This window comes from Lissotriton vulgaris, chromosome 6, assembly GCF_964263255.1.
Source record: "Lissotriton vulgaris chromosome 6, aLisVul1.2, whole genome shotgun sequence".
Classification (NCBI taxonomy): Eukaryota; Metazoa; Chordata; class Amphibia; order Caudata; family Salamandridae; genus Lissotriton; species Lissotriton vulgaris.
Window position 1 is genome coordinate 650,488,685 of NC_141694.1, and position 17,884 is coordinate 650,506,568.

At 52.4% G+C, this 17,884-nt stretch overlaps 1 protein-coding gene across 1 annotated transcript in view; it reads left to right on the plus strand.

The window, feature by feature from the left end:
• Positions 1-17,884, plus strand: part of MDN1 (midasin AAA ATPase 1) — a 2,142,100-nt gene that overhangs the window by 1,985,046 nt on the left and 139,170 nt on the right. The window lies entirely within an intron of this gene.

Genomic DNA, 17,884 nt, shown 5'->3' on the forward strand with positions numbered 1-17,884 from the left:
AGGGCTGTGCACAAGAGGACCATCTCAAGATGGATCATCTTGTGTATTCAAGCATGCTACTCCATGGCGAGGAAGGAGCCCCCGGCTGGATTGCGGGCTCACTCCACTCGGGCCACGGCAACGACAACTGCCCTGGGCCGCGGTGTCCCCCTGCAGGACATCTGTCAGGCAGCCACGTGGGCCTCGCTGCACACGTTCGCAAGACACTACTGCCTGGACAGTCAAGTCCGGAGGGATGGCTTCTTTGGCCGTTCCGTCCTCCAGGACTTTCTGGTGTGAATATTGGTTCGCAGACCCACCACCACGGGGATGGTATTGCTGGGGTATCTATTCTAAGGTAAGGAATCTATCACTAACGTGTCTCTTTCAGATGCACAAGTTACTACTTGTGTAACGATATATCTGTAAGAGACATTAGTTAGTGATAGATTCCTTACCGCCCACCCATCCTCCCCGTTCTGCGAACCGATATCTAGGGTTAAGGTCATCCCCTTTCAGGGCCCTAGTTTCATGGCACCAGTGTTGGTTCTATCATGGCTCTGCGTATCTGGCGCGGAAAAGCTGTGTTATCAGAACTGACGTCAGCGCGCATGGGCGCCGTCTAAGTACTCCGATGACGTCATCCCGGCGCTCACGACGCCGACGACGGACGCGGAGCCGCAGACGACGCCTACCAGCGTGCAGGGGTATTGCTACGCAAAAGTTTCCGGATCCAGTCTGACGCCTGGGGATATTCTAAGGTAAGGAATCTATCACTAACTAATGTCTCTTACAGATATATCGTTACACAAGTAGTAACTTGTGCAACAGGAGCAGTCAAGGATATCAATTTCCATATCTGATATGGACGTCTAGCCGCCTATTTCTTAACTTAGAATATCCCAATGCGTCAGACTGGATCCGGAAAACTTTGCGTAGCAGCACCTCTGCGCGCCTGTGGCTGCGCCGCACGACTCCACCCTGTTCTCGTCCCCAGACGTGACGTCAGCGGAGCCATATATGCCCCTCCCAGCTCGCTGACGTCAGTTTTCTTCTTTTCCGCGTCCCAACGCGGATCCTGGAAAACTAGCGGTTCCTTGGCCTGTTTTTCGGGTCTTCTCTACACCTTCGGCGTCCCAGAACAGTGTACGATGCCTTCGGGCTTTAAGGTGTGTGAGACCTGTACACGTCAGCGGTCCGTAACTGACCTGCACGCTATCTGTATTTGGTGCCTTGTGGTGCACCACGACTCCAAAAGTGCGACGATTGTCAGAGGATGAAAGCCAAAGTCCTTATGGGAGCGTTGTATGAAATTGCTGGTCGCACAGCTGTCGGGTCCTGCACCTTGCATCGCCGTTCTCACTCTCTGTATCGAGCCCACTCGTGAGGCCGTTCCCGCAGACGTCGTTCAGACGCGGGTAAACACAAACGTAAGTCCAGGAGGTCTTCCTCCCATAACCATGACACTGGCGCCTGCTCTTCTCACTCCCTGCCGGAAACAAGTGTCCAGCGGTCGTCTCCTCTGTACCCCCCCTTTCCGGGTGCTGGAGCGACACAAGCCCAGATGGAGGCTTATTCTAAAGGACTCCAATCTTACTTTGGGTCACCCCCTCTCCCTGGTGCGCCTTCGGGTCCCATAGAGGTGGAAGGCACTCATGTTGGGTCTTCGCCGGTGGATTCGTCCTCTGCTCCGGCTGTGTGCATCGACTCCGGTTCTGGAGCCGATGCGCCGCCGACGGGACACGGCCCAGTGGGTGCTCCCAGTCACCCGTCAAGCCCCACCCCTTCAGTCTCCGCATAGCCCTGAGCGGCTCCCTACGCCAACGTCGGAGGCGGTGCCGTGCTCGATGCCCTGTTCCCCACATGTTGCAGTGGGGTCGACGGTGGACGGCGCCCAGGCCAAGTCTCCTTTGGAGGTCGCCGACTCGACGACGGTCGACACCGGTGCCGACGTCCACGCCTCCTCTATTACATACGGTTGGTGTCCCACCTGACTCCTCAGAAGTCAATGCGACTCCATATGGCATCGATCTGCGCCAGTTCGGGCGCTTAAGCCTCCTCTTATACAGGAGGTTGACGCTCCTCTGGACTTCCCAGATCTGAAGTCGTATTGGTCCATGGTGCAGGTACCTTGTCTGGCGTGGCCTCCGGATCAGCCTCACGCTCCTCCACTTTTGCTATCTAGTGGACCAGTTAGTCTCCAACCGTCACCTACCGATGGTTTATCATCACCTCCCCAGATGGCAACGGAGGCTAGTGCTGCCTATGCACAGTGGATTCACAGGGCGGCAGCCATTCTTAGTTTTCAGCCCCCTGTGGTTTCCCTGCCTACTGATCCCATGTTAGATCTTCCCCCATGGATCCGGCTGAGATGGAGACTTTGCTGCCCCTTGGGGCATCTTTATTTGACATCCTGCAAGGCACATGAGTGAGGCCTTCTTCTGGTGACCCTGTGGATCGGGCCATAGCTCATCGACACCGTCCTGCCCCGGATGATCCGCTCTGCCCATCCCTTCACCCTGGAGCTCAGGGCCTAGTTGTTCAGGCGGCTTTTGACTTACTCTTCCTCACCATTGTTACCTCCCACCAGGGAGTCTAGGTGGTTGAACGCTTGTGGTCGCCAGCTTTTGCCTCTGCCAGTGCTGGTATCCACGCAATGAATACTTCTTGCATGTTCACATGCGCATCCTCTACCCTTTGGGACTTGGTTGAGGCCCTTCTTCCTTCAATTCCATAAGGCCCATGGGTAGAATTAATCCGCCTTCTGCAGGTTGGCAGGGAAATGGCACAATTTTCCCTCCGCTCTTCACTTGATGCCACTGACTCGGTGGGACAAGCTCTTGCTCGGTCTGTGGCATTATGTCGCTATGCTTGACTGCTCGACAGTCGTTTCCCGGACAATGTTCGGGATGCTCTTAGGGATCTGCCTTTCAATGGCTGGACCTTTTTGATAGCCAATCAGATTCAGCGGTCTCCCACCTCATGTCTGGGGTGAGTATGAGTATTCTTTAATTCTGCATAGGCGATGTTGCCATGTTGGTTTAATTTCATACATGTCCCGGTTCTCAACGTAGCACCCGGATAGTGTAGGCGGTGGTTCCGCCATCTCAGGGCCGGTCCCTGGGCAGCACTCCACGCCGGAAGAAATCGAGGCCTTCCTCTCGGCCATGAGGTGGGTCACTCCTCCGTCTGGTTCCGCCGCGCCTTCGGGCTAAGCGGCCCGACTGAGTCCTCCAGCGGGCCGGGTGCTTCGGCCCCAGCGCCGTCGGTGACTTCGGTCCCGGCGCCGCAGGCCCCACTGGATCCGGCTCCGGATCCAGGTCGCCGCCGTTCGACCTCGCCGGCCCCAAGGGTGTCGCCCCCGGCGCCGTCCCAGGAGGCCATCCCTGGTCCTACCCTCGATTCGGGTCTGGCGTCGGAGCGGCCCCGTAACCGACGCCATTTGGAGATTTCTATTTCTATGACTCGGCCCCATCCTTTGAGCCTCAGTACCAGGCGATGGGTGACTAGGATGATTGGGAGGGGTCTGAGAACCCTCTGGCACTTGAGTGTCGGTCTTCTGCGGACTGGACAGGAGAGCTTGGGGAGGCCAGTGGTCTGGACACTTCGCCCGACACTGGTTTTGTCTCCCCTCCTAGCGTGGCTACGGAGGAGGGGGCTGCTTATAGCGTGGTGCTAATGGGGGGGGCCAACGCCTTGCGCCTTGAGCTCCCTGTCGCGGCCGTGAGAACTAACCTCCTCACTGAGGTCCTTAAACCGCAGTCAAGCTCAGCCGAACCTCTGCTGCCATTTAATGAGGCCTTATCAGACGTTCTTCTGGGCACTTGGTCCAAGCCCGCTACAGGTCAGCCTGTGGATAGGAACGCGGCAAGGCGCCACCGCCCGGCTCCGGGTGACCCTTGCTTTCTGTCTTCCCACCCCACCCCCGAGAGCCTGGTTATCCAGGCCTCTAATTCCCAGACCGCATTCCCGGAGGCTCCCCCCGATCGGGAATCCAAGAGGTATGAGCAATACGGGAAGAATGTTTTCTCCTCCCTGAGTTTAGGATTGCGGTCAGTCAACACCACATGCCTCTTGGGCCGCTACACCCACTCTCTGTGGGATACGGTTGCGGACGTGCTGCCAGAATGCCCGGTGGAGGTCCGGGCTAAACTCGGCCAAGCCCTTGTGGAGGGTCGAGATGTGGCGCGTTATTCCATCCGGTGTGGGCTGGACACTACTGACTCACTGGGCAGAGCGATGGCAACGACGGTGGTGACTCGTCGCTATGCCTGGTTGAGGTCCGCCAACTTCTCGGCTGATAACCAAAACTCACTTAAGGACATGCCGTTCGATGGCCATCGCCTCTTTGGCGACAAGGCAGACCATGCGCTTGAGCACTTAACGGACTCCAAGGCTACGGCCAAGTCCTTGGGCCTCTCGGCCCGCGCCAGCAAACGGCTGCCTTTCGCCCCTTTCGTGGCCAAGAAAGGGGCGCCCCCACACGTCCTGCCAGCCACGGGCCGCCGACTACCATCCAGCGCGGTGGCGGACGTGGAAACCGCTGTGGCGGCGGTCGGGGACAACGGCGAGGCCAGTCCACACCTGCCCCTGCAGCATCCGCCTCAAAACCCTCCTAGTCCGAGCTTTCAGGCCCATGTGACGCTAGTGGGGGGCGGGGTTCGCCATCACCACCTCAACTGGCGCACAGTCACATCGGACAGGTGGGTGCTGCAAATCGTCCGAAGAGGCTACTCCCTCCCCTATGAGGCGACCCCTCCAGCCATGCCACCGTAGTGCCACAGCGTGTCGGGGGATCACTTGAAACTTCTACAAGAGGACGTTACGGCCCTCTTGGCCAAGGGGCCATCGAGCGCGTTCCTGGGCCAGGAGTAGGGTGTGGTTGCTACCCCCACTACTTTCTGGTACCCAAGAAGGGCAAAGGGGGCCTACGCCCTATCTTGGACCTACGGAACGTCAACGGCTTCCTCCGGAAGGAGAAGTTCAAGATGCTAACATTGGCTCAGGTCTTAGCTGCCCTAGACCCCGGAGACTGGATGGTAGCGTTGGACTTGCAGGACGCCTATTTTCACATCCCCATCCTGCCGGCCCACTGGCGTTACCTGCGGTTCACAGTAGGCCACGAGCATTTTGTTTACCGTGCTCCCCTTCGACCTTACCAGCGCCCCATGGGTGTTCATGAAAGTGATGGTGGTGGTCGCAGCTCATATGCGCAGGCTAGGGGTTTCAGTCTTACCCCTACCTCGACGACTGGTTGTTGAAGGCGGGCTCGCCCCAGACAGTCGTCAGCCACCTCCAGACTACTGCCGATCTCCTGCGCCTGCTGGGGTTCTCCATCAATGTGCCGAAGTCACACCTGTGTCCCTCTCAGAAGCTCCTCTTCATCTGAGCGGTTCTAGACTCTGGTTTATCCTCCCGAACAGCGGGTTCGGAATATTCAGGCTCTGATTCCGATCTTTCAGCCTTTATCCCGAGTCTCGGTCAAGGTTGACGCTGCTGCTTCTGGGGCTGATGGCCTCCTGCATCCTTCTGGTGCATCACGCCCGGTGGCGGATGCAGGCTCTGCAGTGGGACCTGAAGTTTCAGTGGGCCCAGCATCAGTGTAACTTGTCCGACCGTGTCTTAATCTCAGAGGGCACTGCAAGACAGTTGCAGTGGTGGCTCACGGACCACGATTGGGTCAGCGGCAGATCCCTCTCCCTACCCCAACCGGAGCACGTAGTTGTGACGGACGCGTCCCTCCAGGGCTGGGGGGGCCACATGGGAGAGGCGGAGATCAGAGGCCTCTGGTCTCATGCGGAGTCCCAGCTCCACATCAACCTTCTGGAGCTGCGGGCGATCCGGCTTGCACTGAAAGCATTCCTCCCCTCTGTCTGGGGAAGTGTAGTGCAGGTGTTCACGGACAACACCACCGCCATGTGGTACTGCAACAAACCAGGCGGGGTGGGGTCGTGGACCCTATGCCAGGAGGTTCTGCACCTCTGGCAGTGGCTGGAACATCAGGGTGTGACCCAGGTGGTTTAACACCTGGCAGGCTCTCTGAACGCCAGGGCGGACGAACTCAGCCGTCGGTGCATGATGGATCACGAATGGCGTCTGAACTCGGACGTGGCGCAAGGCCTCTTTCAGCAGTGAGGAGAGCCTTGGTTAGATCTATTCGCCACAGAAGAGAACGCGCAATGTCATCAGTTCTGCACGTTGGAATTTCCAAGGCAGCACTCGCTCGGAGACGCTTTTCGTCGCTAGTGGAGTTGCGGTCTGTTGTAAGCCTTTCCGCCTATACCACTTCTGCCCAGAGTGCTGAAGATCAGGCGCGACCGGGCCCAGGTTATCCTTGTGGCTCCCGACTGGGCACAAAGATATTGGTATCCAGAGCTACTCAGCGTGTCTGTCGATCCCCCGGTTCGTCTGCCTCTTCAGGAGGACCTTCTTCTGTCGCAGCAGCAGGGGACGGTCCTCCACCAGAACTTGTCCAGTCTCCACCTCCATGCTTGGAGATTGAGCGGCGACAGTTAAGGCCATTTGACTTGCCTCCTGAAGTCTGTAATGTGATTCTGGCAGCCAGGCGTCCCCCCACAAAATCGGTATACGCCTGCAGGTGGAACAAATTTGTGGCATGGTGCACAGCAAAGGCTGTGGATCCCCTTTCTGCCCCTCTTTCAGAGGTTCTCCTCTTTCTTCTCTCTTACCCAGCAGGGCTCTCCTCTGGCCACTATCAAGGGCTACCTCTCTTCTATTTCCACCTTCTTAAGGCTCCCTGATCAGCCCTCTTTGTTCAAGTCCCCAGTTGTAAATAGGTTTTTGAAGGGCATCAGTCATATGTTTCCTCCGGTTCCTTTCGTGATGGGATTTGAACCTTGTTGTGACCTATCTGATGTGCGCTCCTTTCGAGCCACTTCATAACTGTCCTCTGCGTCTCCTTACTCTGAAGACTGCATTCCTGGTTGCCATCACCTCTGCCAGGAGGGTGAGTGAGCTCCAGGCTCTTTCCTCTAAACCTCCCTTCCTTTCTGTCCATCTGGACAAAGTTGTGTTGCGGACGCGACCCTCTTTCCTTCCCAAAGTAGTCACAGCCTTCCACATCGGGCAGTCCATCACCTTGCCCACCTTCTTTCCACCTCCGCATCCCTCGAAAGAGGAAGAGCTGCTCCACCGTCTGGACCCAAAACGTGCGCTCTCATTTTATTTGGATCGCACACGCCAGTTCCGGGTGGATGACCAACTCTTTGTTGGTTACGTGGGTGCTAAGAAAGCTCGGGCCGTGCACAAGCGGACCATCTCTCGGTGGGTCGTGTTGTGCATCAAGGTATGCTACTCTTTGGCTAAAAAGGAGCCTCCTGTTGGGCTGAGGGCCCATTCCACTCGGGCCACGGCGGATACTACTGCCCTGGGTCGGGGAGTCCCCTTGCAGGACATCTGTCAGGTAGCTCGGGCCAGTGTACCTGAGAAAACGCTTTGCTCTGTATGTTCCCAATCGCTGTCTTAGATCTGCCAACCAGTGTAGGATGATCCTTCCAAGATACAAGTACGCTAGGCTTTCTGTCCATTTCAAGAAAGGCCTAAAGACCCATCTGTTTAATCTGTCCATTTAATGCTTCTACTGTTCTCCTTTCTGCTTTCCTCACACAACCACCTCGCGCCAGGATACTAGAGAGTAATAGAGCGCGCTATAAAATATTTTATAACATAACATAACATAACACGTTTGCAAGACACTACTGCCTGGACAGCCAAGTCCGGAGAGATGGTTTTTTCGGCCGATCCGTTCTCCAGGACCTTCTGTTGTGATCATTGGTTCTCATACCCACCACTGGGTTTGGTATTTCTGGGGTATCTATTCTAAGGTAAGGAATCTAACTAACCTGTTTCTTTCAGATGCACAAGTTACTTACCTTCGGTAACGATATATCTGTAAGAAACAGTAGTTAGTATTAGATTCCTTACCGCCCATCCTCAGCGTTCTGCGAACAGATATCTAGGGTTAAGGTCATCCCCTTTAAGGGCCCTGGTTTCATGGCACCAGTGTTGGTTTTTATCATGGCTCTGCTTTTCTGGCACGGAAAAGCTATGTATAAGAACTGGCGTGAGGGCGGCGTCTGAGTACTCCGGCTACGTCATCCCGACGACGGGCGCGTAGCTGCAGACGACGCCTACCGACGCTCAAGGGTACTGCTACGCAAAAGTTTCCGGATCCAGTCTGACGCCTGGGGATATTCTAAGGTAAGGTATCTAATACTAACTACTGTGTATTACAGATATATCGTTACCGAAGGTAAGTAGCTTGTGCATCGTTACCGAAGGTAAGTTACTTGTGCATCAGGCGTTGGATGGCTGGGAGCTAGCAGCGTTTATTTTCCGCTCCGCTCTGGACATCTTGGAGGTGCTGGGCCGTGCCATGGCTTCCTCAGTCGCCCTCCGTGTCCATGCTTGGCTTCAGGATGGTGTGTTCCCTGAAAATGTTCAGGAGCGGCTGCTTGATATTCGATTCGATGGCACTCGGTTATTCCATGCCCTGGCAGACTCTGCCATCCAGTGGTTCTTGGCAGGGCTCCGTCCTCCTCCTCCTCCTTCTCCCCCTTCTCCCCCTCAGTGACTGCTGAGTTGATCTGGTTCTGGGACCTTCTTTTGGGCAGGTTGCCCTTGGTGTGAGGTGTGTTTTATGTCCACTCGAGTCCTCCTTGCTAGGATTGTGGCTTTGTTGGCTGCTGGATGGCCCCTTGTTGACTGTGTGTTTTTGCTTGTGTTATCTGCACAGAATTGGCCCTGAGATTAGGCCTTTTGTTTTTCTCTTGGGCTGCTTGACAAGCCTTCTGCTGGGGACTTTTTCCGCGTGGCTCTTTAGTTTTTTCCTCTGCTGCAGAAGTTTCTTCCAAAGAGGGTTCCCATGTCTTGGAACTTAATGTACCCTACGTGGGGTAGTGTTAGCTGTTATATAGCTTGCGCTCTGCTAGGGAGTTCTGGTCGCCTTCGGGCCTCTGCTCTCCATGGCGTTTGTTTGCTGCTGATGCTTCTTTAGGTCGTGTGCGTGGACCCCTCGCAGTAGTGTGTCCAGGCATTTCCTCGCCTTCATGCTCCTGTCTTGGAGGCTGGGATGATTCTGTGTTTCTCTCTTTGTCAGGCGTAGCATGCACGGTCTACCTGGGGCCCGGGCTGTACTTCCTGCTGCCTGCGGCTTATTACTGCCTGCTGCCTGCAGCTTATTACTGCCGGCGCCGCTCTTTCTGGTCTGTTGCCTTCCGTCTATGGTGGGCTCGCCTTCTTTTCCCTCGTTTCCTTAGGCCTTCTAGGCTTTCTTCTTCCTTTTCCTTGTCCTGGTATTGGACGGAAGCTCTGTTGCCTTGTAGGGGCGTGGGGTGCTTCGGCCTCCCTCCCTGGCCTTGCCCTTGGTTCCTCTGTTGGGAGTGAACAGGCTTTCTTCTTTCTACTTCCCACACCCCTCCTGGCTTGAGTGGTGTTCTGATTGTGGGGGTTTCCTCCCCTTGCCTGGGAGGACGGGGCTATTCGCCCTGCCCATAGGACTAGTCTTCTGTGAGACCCTCTCATGTCCAGGCTGGTGGGTGTAGGAGGGTAGATACCTGACTATGGTTACCCCCAACTTTTTGCCTGATGTTTTGCTGGTTTTTCGACTTAGTTGACCTGGGACCCTGCTATTCAGGGCCCCAGGCCTACTGCTCTCGCTCTAAACTGGATTCCATGTACCTTAGGTGCATTTACCAATTGGTACTGGGCCACCTTATCAGACCCTGTAACTCAGGGCATAGGTGTACCCAGGGCCTACCAGGGGCTTCAGCATGTATTATGCCACCCCTGGCTGGCCATCTAAATCTGACACAACTGGCTGCACGACAGCTGGGGCAAAGTGGTGTAATCACCCTTTGCTGTAGATATAGTATACCTATATCTAACCCTAAAATGGACACATGTATTCCTATCAGTCACTCCTATGGCAGGCCTTAACAATCCTGAAGGCAGAGTGCTTGGTTTTATCTGAGATGGTGCTCTGGCATGAGCTGAGCCCGTCTGCAGCTTGCGGAACCAAGTCCTAATAGCTGTTCTATGATAACGTGTACCATATACTCTTAAGTGCATTATAATCCTTGCGGTTATTTGCTATCTTTGGTATCGCTTTATCAAAACATGTCGAGTAAGGTGTCATACGAATTGGGGTACTAACCCCTCGCCAATTCTGGCGACGGGGTTAGCATTCCACCCTTTTAGAGGGACACGACATGTATGTAACTGTGAACCCCGGTTAAAGTTAACTCGAGCCTCAGCATCACAAAATGGATGCTGCCACCACAGACACAAGTCTGACCTCCTGCTGCTGGGAGTCCTTCCGTACAAAAGGAAGGGGTCCCAGACAAAAACCAAATGATACAAACTTATATCTTAATATACAATTAATTCAAAGAGCAAAGCTATTGAATGCAAAAGAGTTTAATTCAGATTTGCATGTATTTCCTTTCATTGGTTAGAACTCAAAATACATTTTATTATATACATGACAAATTGCAATAAATGTGCGTGCCCACATTCACAACGGGGAGGGGTGAAGTGAAGGAAGTGTCAAGGATAGGGTAGGGTAGAGGGATAGTCTGATTCATTCAGTGGCAAGTATTATTCTCAATTTAGAGACTGAGTACATGTGGTCTCTTTAGCCAAAGGCCACAACATAAGGCTCATAAAGAGTCCAAAATACAACTGATGAACAAAGCCAAACTCTGCTTCAGCCGTTAAGGTCTTGCTTGGGGTAGGAGATTGGTTGTGGTCGCGTAGTCAACATTTCGACCCTGATTATAAGTAGGAGAGTGGTCCTTACTGAGCGGGTCTTCTTCAGGACAAAGAAGTTGTGGGTGGGCAACCTCCTAGCGCGAGGGGCGAGAGAGGCAGGGTCAACAGAAGGTGGAATCCCCCGGGCCAGATTATAGGTTTTTAACTCTAAAATCTAAAGGTTCTCAAGGCGTCTTGCCAGTGGAATAAAATGTCCTTTGCGGTTGTTGATTCAGTCACCACTATTATTCAATTCATTGGCAGACAGGGTGGATCCTATGCATACAGCACACTTTCAAGTGCTTCGGTAAATCGTACTACCAAGTTCAAATTATTAAAAAATGGATGAAATGTGCCTCTGATCAACGAAGGATTCTGAGGGCATCTACCGGTAGGATTTCTTGTGTTCTTTCTTACATTTTTTGCCGTGGTAGGGTCTGTGGCTGCATATCGCCAGACACCGCAGGTAGAGGTGATACAGGAAGGACCAGCCGGCGAGTAGAGCTTGGACAAAGGGTTTCCTGTCGGGGGCGGTGCTAGCACCGACCCAGACAGGGTTTTGTGTATCCTAGGTGGCAGGGCTGAATAGGAAGGTGACTGCAAGTGGCACCCCGGTGCTCACTGTGCATCTGCCAGTTTGAACCAGTTCCAGGGGCACACCAGCCCCTGAGCTGGGGAAAGTCCGGCATGGGAGAGGGGTGTAACCACCCCCCTTCCTGGTCCCATCCATGGGCAGGACCTAGTCCCGTACCAGCCCCTTTCTTTAGTATAAAGGTGGGAGCGGGGACCCTTCCAAATTAGATCATCTTTGAATCCTGAAACTACTTTCTACGAAAGGAACTCAAGACTTCTTCCTAAGATTTCTCCCTTGTGACTAAGGAGTAGTCACCCTGCATCTGCGGGCACGAACTAAGAACACTGCGGTTTGCTGCAAGTCCTTCCTCAGGAATCCGACCGACCAGCACGACGAGACCTGGCTTCCCTGGCACCTCTGACCTCTACCTACATCGTCAGCTCAGCTGAGATCCGTGGGTGTGACGAGACCTCGAGGGACCGGCCATCTTCAGAACTGCACGACGCTTATCCAGCACGACCGCCGAGGGATCCTCGAGTGAGTGCTTTGGGGTGTGAGAAGCCCTAACCCTGAGCAGCTCCGGCACCAAAGTCCAGCCCCCCAGCATCCACGAGATCTGCGTGGGGCCCTTCTGCTCTTTGCTGCTCACCGTGTTGTCCGGCTACTTGCCTGCTGGCTTGTAGCCCTCTTGATGACGCACCACGACGACCACACCGCTGGTCTGGTTGCTCCAGACTGGCCCTTGCTCCCCTCCAACAGAGGAGCACCCCGGACCCTCCTGGTCCACTCCAGACGCCATTTTAAGTCCACCGCGTGGGCTTGCATTTGCCAAGACTTGTTGCCCCAATCCTGGGTCCAGCGACGTCGACAGCAGATACCATAGTGGGACAGCTCGCACCTCCATCCTGGTCGCCGACAATGCCTCCTGGTCCGTGAGACTGCAGAGCCCAGCGTCGCCCACTCACCTGGTCGAGGTGACTTCATCCGGTGCCATCCTGGTGCCCACTTAATCACTGGCTAGTGATTCAGAACTTGGTCCCCTCTGCTTACATGTGTCTTCCATCTTCGATCCAGGCTTGGATCACTTCGAACTTCATCACTGGTCGCCTGCCAGCAACTTCTTCTTTCAGGCTTCATAGACTGCAACGAGGATTCCCGACGTCTTTCCAGACCTATGCAGCCGCAGCCCCTGGGCTTGGTAACCTGAGCATTTCGGTGCTCCAGCATAGCTTAACTATCCAAGTGTCTACATCCTTTTTCGTTTCAGCTCTACCTAGTCTGATTCGTCCGATAACACTAACTTTACGAAATCTAGCATCCATAGACTTTGTCCCGCATCCCGCGTGAGAGTGCACACTCTGCACCCGATCTCCCTAGGCCTCCTGCTAGTAATTTGAAGGTTCAGTAGTCCAGTCCTAGCGATCCTAAAGTCTTTGAGAGTAGTACTTACCTGCTAGTAATTTCGCATTCCACTTTTGTAGTATATGGTTTTTCGTGCCCCTCGGGCATTTTGTGTAAATTGTGCGATTTTGAGTATTTTCTTAAGAGCTTTGTATTGTGCTTAGCGCCCTGTCCTCATAAAGAGTCCAGGGCTGTTGTGTTCTAAATAAATATAGTTTATTTTCATAACAACTTGTGTGGTGTCCTTTCACTTGGTGTTCAAGGGGTATATGTGATGGTATAACAGCTGGCTTAACACGCCCTCTAGAGTTTAGCATAAAGACTGCTCTTGTCCATGCTACTAGGATAGCTGGTCTAACGGTTGACTTACAACCAATCATCAATAAGGGTCGTTTGGAATGATACACAGTGATCACTAGAATAGTGAGCACTACATATCAGGCCAACTTCTCACAGTGGGTTCCTTCTGCAGACCCTCCTTCTCCGTGGGTATGGCTAGGGTATCTATTCTACATTAAGGAATCTGCGGCTAGTTACTTACCTTCAGTAACAATGTAACTGGTAGAGACGATTCTAGCCGCAGATTACTTCACGCCCCGCCCTTCCTCCCCGTTCTGCGAGGACCCTTTGGCTTGCCCGTCTTCACTCGCCTCCCGGTAGATGGCTATGCTGAGCGAGTGCATTCTTTTGCTCTTTTCACAAGATGTTTTCGCATTGCCAACCTCTAGTCCCTCATACCAACTTGTCATTTGTTTTTGTAGTGTTTGTCATTTAATGTCATTTAATGTTGACCTGTTTTGACTTGATCTAATATGAACTTTTGAAAATTAATATAATCAAATGAAAACAAAATAAGAAAAATATAAATAAACAGAATATATATTTTTACAAAATTTAATGATTATCGTTGTCTTAATGTTATTATATGTAATGTATTGATACAAAAGTCCACCCCATAGGATATGGCATATTATATGTTATTTATTTCTACACAATCCCTATGAACTCTTTATGAGGTCAGAGGCACAAGCACAATACAAGATATTTAATTAAGACTACATGACATCGGTCTAGGGGGGACGGTGCTCAACTGGTTTCGCTCCTTCTTAGCCAACCGCCGACAAACGGTCTGGGCCTCTTCTGGATCTGCCGAAATGCCGCCATTGGGAGTCGGAGTTCCCCAGGGCTCAGTATTGAGCCCTACTCTATTTAACATCCTCATGACCCCTCTGGCGACTTTGGTGGAGTCCTACGGGGCCCAGATTGTCTCAAATGCTGACGACACCCAGCTTCTTTTCACCTGCCGTAAGAGCAAAGAATTCGATGGGGGAAGTATCCGTGAGTGCCTTGGGGCTGTTTTTAATTGGTTCCATCTGAACAGCCTCAAGTGCAACTCGGATAAATCAGAGATACTTTTCTTTGGATGTCCTTTGGAACCGGAATGGCATGGTTGGTGGCCTGCCGACAAGTTCCCTCCAGCTCAGGCTTCTAAATGGGCTAAGAACCGGGGAATTAAAATCGACAATGAGCTTACGCTCAAATCCCAGGTGGCAACCCTTACAGGGACTTGTTTCGGCATCCTCAGGATGCTTCGAAAGTTTTTTCCTTTGTTGTCCGAGGAACATCGGAGAATAACGGTACAGGCCCTTATCGGATCCAGATTGGATTACGCGAACATTCTGTATCTGGGTCTCCCTGAATACCTTCTACAGCGTATGCAGGTGACCCAGAATGCCGCAGCACAAGCTATTTTTGGCCTGCATCGTCGAGCCAGTGCCTCAAACCTGCTGCAATCCCTCCATTGGCTTCCCATTCGGAAGAGGATAATGTTCAAGGCCTTGACATTAGCCCACAAAGCACTGCACGCCTCGGGTGCAAAATACCTACAGAAGAGGCTGGATTTTTTACCGGCCGACGCGATCTTTAAGATCAGAGTCCCTAGCTCTTGCTGTAGTGCCGCGTATAAAGAGGACACGTCTGGGAGGTCGGTCCTTCAGATTCCTGGCCCCTCAGTTGTGGAATTCCTTACCTTTGTCCTTACGGTCCACTTCCAATCTACTTGCCTTTAGGAAGGGTCTTAAGACTTGGTTATTCTCTGGTTAGAGCTCTGTTACCCTTCTCTCTGTTTTTACTTTTTTTCCTGTTATGTTTCTCAGTCTCTTTTCCGGGTCTGGAGCACAAAGCGCCGGGACACTCCTTTGGAGTAGCCGTTGCGCTCTACAAGACCCATAAATAACATAACATAACATAAATAACATATTAAAATACAATAAGTTGCACCAAATACAGTAGGGCCCTAGGGGCACGCTAAACCATATACTAATATAGTGGTATAAGGACCACTACATGGAAAGTGAATAGACCTAGGGCCTAGGGAATCGCTGGGGCTACGCTGAACTACCAAGAGTTAGGAAGCAGGAGGGCCACGGGATGCGTGTGCCGTGTCTAAACACACACGCGAGTTACCATGGAGAATAAATGGGAACGTAAAAGATGTAAACTAGTTCTTTTAGGGCAGGAAGCGGGTGCATAGGTGTCAAAGTGTGTCTGTTTCGTCGCTGAATCCTATGGAGCCTTGAAGAAAGATGCTGCAGGCGACCAGGAGAGAAGTGTCCGGTTGGATCCAAGGGTGGATCGAGGATGAAGAGGACCTGAAAGCAGAGGGGACAGAGTCTGGGTCACTAGCCAGTGACCAGGAAGTAACCAGGCGATGTCGCGAAGCAATCAGGGGATGTCGTGAAGCTTGTCTCTGCAGCCACGTGGACTAGGAGGTGTCGACGACGACCAGGAGTCAGGCACAGACTGTCCCACGAAGGCTCTCGCTGTCGGCGGTGTCGGCTTCCGGATTGGAGTCAACAAGCCTTGGCAACGGCAACCCACGCAGGTGAGTGATTGCATGACAGTCCATCTGGTGTTCTTAGGCAGCTGTGAGAAGATCTTTCGCAGCATGCTTAGGATGTATAAGCAGAAGGTGCTCACTGCATTGACTTGTGACACCATGTTGGGCTTGTGGTCTGGGAGGATCCCAAGATGCCCTTGCTGCTCTGTGTGAGTGGGTGTTGGTCCTGACTCTGACAGCCACCAGATGAAGTCCCATGGGGAGGTCTGGTTGCCGAAGACGAGTACTACTTCTTGTTGGAGTTGAGCTTCAGGCAGTTGTTTCACATTCATCCTGCTACCGTGGTCAGTTGGTAAAAGTGTGGGACTAAGGCTCCCACTTCTGTAGTCCAAATCCAAAAACATATGTGATTTAATGTAGGAGCCTTTGAGGTTTGGGGTGTGGGTGTGGGTGTGAGTCTATCCTCTGCACTGCTCTTTCTCAGAGGTACTGTGTGCTACAGCAAGAGTGGCTCCAATCTGATTGACACACAATATAGGAAAAGGGAGGGATTGAGGATCACACCTGGCCATCATCCTGCACTGAAATAAGCACCAAAATGTTTAGAGGCCTAAACCGCCTTATCTATCATAATTCTTTGGTCTGCAGTGCCAACATTATCAGTCCCACCATCTCCCTGACAGTAGGCGCAGGCCCTAGTTCTCTTCCTGGAATCGGAGACCATTAATGGGAACACAGGATGCTTTGCCCCAGAATCCTCCAGCGTGTGTTTTCCCACCCCACCCCTCGGTAATGTCAGCAATCCACATTTTCTGTCTGGAGTTGCAGTCCTCACCTCCAAAAGCCGCTTCAGACCCGGGCTTCCAAAATGGAACCCTCAGGCCTGCATGTTATATACTGTACATAGGGACACACATGCATACTAGTACAGAGACACTGCGAGTTAACTATCCAGCCATGGAACTTTACATGAGTGTACCAGTAGGCCCCACTCAAGTTACACGTAAAAAACCCTGTTCACACTACTGATTGCTACTTTACACAAACCGGGTATGCTCTCACCACCATGCTTGTTTCACCTAACTTTATGGTGTGGCTTCTGTACCATCTCAACGGTAACACCAGGTGAGCCCCGCCTGGTCTAATCAGACTGCATTACCATGGGACAGGCCTAGGCTATGGCACATATGATCCGTGTTTGCCCTTGACCAAAAATCATTAATAGCGGTCCAGAAAGCCATTCAGCAGGGGTAAACCTCCATCATCATGCAGGGGACGTTTCTGTCCCAACAGTCGCCATCTTGGTAAGGTCAGGGCATATCAGTTATTAGGGGAGGCTCTTTACATGTCTTAGCTTCTTAACAATTATTTTGGAGGTGTGGGGAGTTTTATTGTTCAGATTCCGACTCCTTTCAGATGCAGAATATAACTCAATGACTAAAGGCTGTGGGCAGCATCTACTCACACTACAGTATTGATGCTGGTGACTGCATGACCCTGCGGTATGCTGGTTGCCTGGGCACATTCATAGGTGGACCTGGAGTTCCTTTTTGGTCCTCCCTCTGAGGAGGATGCTACAACAGTACTAATTAAGCCTGCAGAGGTCCTTTAACTTTTGTCTGCGGAAGAGACGAGGCCAGTCTGCTCCCAGAGATTTAGCTGCCTGACTGCAGCAGTTGAAGAGTTGCTCCCCTTCATTGAGGCATTGACCCATCTGACTGGAATGTAACAATAGGTCTGGCCCCTGGTGTGAACCACCACATTTCCCACTGCCACCTCCCTGATGCCTAGCACCTATAAAGATTTCTGACTTCCCAGAGAGCCTTTGGAGTCAGGAGCACTATTCTTTAAAGCAGAACCCTTTTTGTACTCACTTCCCCTTCTGACAGGTAGTCTAAGAAGTTTGGGGTCTTGGGTTATAAGGTCTTCTTTTCAGTCGGCTTTGCCCTTCAATCTACAAATACAACTTGCCTCCTCCTCACATGCCTTGTAGGAAATGGCACAGTTCTTCATACCAAATATCCTTGATACAGTTATGTAAACTTTGTGAGCAATAGGCAATACGCTGTGAAATATATCCCACACTCTGGCTAGGAAACAGTGGATTCAATGGTGCAGTACATTGGCTCATCCATTGCCATCCTCTGTCGTATTTGGATGTGAGCTATCATCTCCTCAGACCCACCTACTTGGGGAAGCTGCATGTACACATATTTAAACGGTAAGGAATATGCAGGTGGAAGTATCCATTATAAGAACAAGTTACTTACTTTCGGTATCAACCTTTCTAGTGGATAATGTATCTACCTGCGGATTCCTCG